This window comes from Amphimedon queenslandica, unplaced genomic scaffold (genome assembly GCF_000090795.2).
Source record: "Amphimedon queenslandica unplaced genomic scaffold, v1.1 AMPQUscaffold_13509, whole genome shotgun sequence".
Lineage (NCBI taxonomy): Eukaryota > Metazoa > Porifera > Demospongiae > Haplosclerida > Niphatidae > Amphimedon > Amphimedon queenslandica.
The window spans coordinates 503,938-506,005 of NW_003546255.1; positions in this window are offsets into that span (position 1 = coordinate 503,938).

A 2,068-nucleotide genomic window follows, 5' to 3' on the forward strand; every position below is an offset into this window, starting at 1 on the left:
AGTCCTTACTGCTTTGAGTAGTTGTGAAATGTGATTTGTATTTTCCATATGTTAGTCGCCATTCGTCTTGTTTAGTGTTTTCATCAATGAGTTCTTGTGCTAGTTTTGTATCTTTTTGAAGTGTTTGTATGATTACTGTTGATATTTCTTCCTCAGAAAACCCAATCACCTGAACATGTCTACTGAGAGTATCCATTTTCAAAAGTGAAGAGGAGGCATAGCTACGAGAGGTAACAATTACTGAACATTTGTTTAATTGCTTTCTATGAATGATACTAGCAGCTAATGAAGACTGTCTGAGTTGTTCACTTAGTTCATCCCAACCATCAAAGATTATCAGTAATCCTTCTCCATTCCTCTTCTCAAACCATTCAGCTACGATGGGAACTTCATAATCTTTATATTCAAACATGTCAGCTAGTGTAGTAGCTGTAGCTATCTTGCTATTCCTTAAAGGACAGTAAAGTACCAAGTCATACTGTTGGTGTACAAGTGGTCCATTAGACCACATATTTAACAGTTTACGACAGAGTGTGGTCTTGCCAATACCAGGAGGACCATCTATTACTACTACTGTGAGAAATGATGTTCGAATATATATAGATGGTGCTCGATAATCAGTGGCTTAATCTAGTTTAGTATTACCATAGATACTACATGTAGTATCTATGGTATCTACACGGCATACATTGATGTTTATAGGCTACAACAACACTCATGATTGCTAAAAATACTAAAATTATGAAACTAAAATTATGTGCAAAGCAAACTAGCCTAAATTGCAATAAATGTGAACAAGAAACAGATCAACAGCAATTCTCAATCTTGTCTTTAAAAACTCCCCGTTTCTGGAACTTCAGACTGCTCATAAAACCCCTCACGAATTGGGCGATAGTATTCATTTTGTCTCACACGGTACTTGTAACGTTTAGCCAGTATCACAAACACTATCAGTATGACAAGAATTAGTATACTCTTAGCCAAATAGTAGTAATAGCTGGTACAGATGTATTTGTTGTTGCATCCAAAAGGATACTTTAAATTGATATTGAAGAGGAAACCTATACCAATGGAAGCGATCCACATTCCCACCATAGTCCCCCTCATGTGTAATGGAGACTGGGCTATGATGAACTCCAGTGATACTGGAACGATAAAAGCAAACATCAGTCCTTGAAGTATTTGTGGGAGGATAAGTATTGGTTGGATGAATTGAGTTTCCGGGTCGTTCTCTTTCCGATAGTATATAAATATCGTCATTTTGCTTAGTTGCTCTATTAATGTCAAGAATAACCCAATAACTTGCATTGATAACATGTTGGGAATATATTGTTGACAAAATAATCTAATTGGGAACATGTAGAGCATAAACATTACCACAGATGTTAAGTAACTTGGAAATTCTGTTGATATAAAGCAGCTGCTGGAGTTAATTGTGTTCACATTATTGCTTCCAGTCATTATCCACTGGTATACTTCATATGCAGCACTTTGAGCAATGAGGGAAATGAGTAGTGGTATCATTCGAAAGACTGTCTTCACATCTTCTACCTCTTCCTCTGTGAATGGTCCACCATAAAATTCCTTACCCAGGTCTAGTCTTGAAGGAGCCTTTTCTTCCCAGTAGGTCAGAGCACTACGATTCTCAGGATACTTGTGCTTCTTGGCATAACACAATACTCTAGCTATCAGTTTGACCGGATTCTTGATCAGTGATATGTTCTCCAGTTTGTGTTTAAATAATGAATGAGAGACCAACATAAGAGAAACAAATAGCCCAGGGACGAAAAACGATAGTAAAGTGAAAAATTGATACTTTGTGGTACATCGAAGCAACAGTAGCAATGTATACCCAACTGGTACAACTCCTGAATGGCAATATATGACAGCATCCAAAAGACTAGTTGAAGCACCAACAAGTTGGTCAATGTTGTATTGAACAATAGTAGCCTTAAATATTCCATAGCCAGCATAATTTATCAGAATACTAGTTCCTGATATCAGTAGTATGGATATTTTGGGCAAAGCATAGAAACTGTTTATGAGATATTGAAGTCCCCCTAAGATC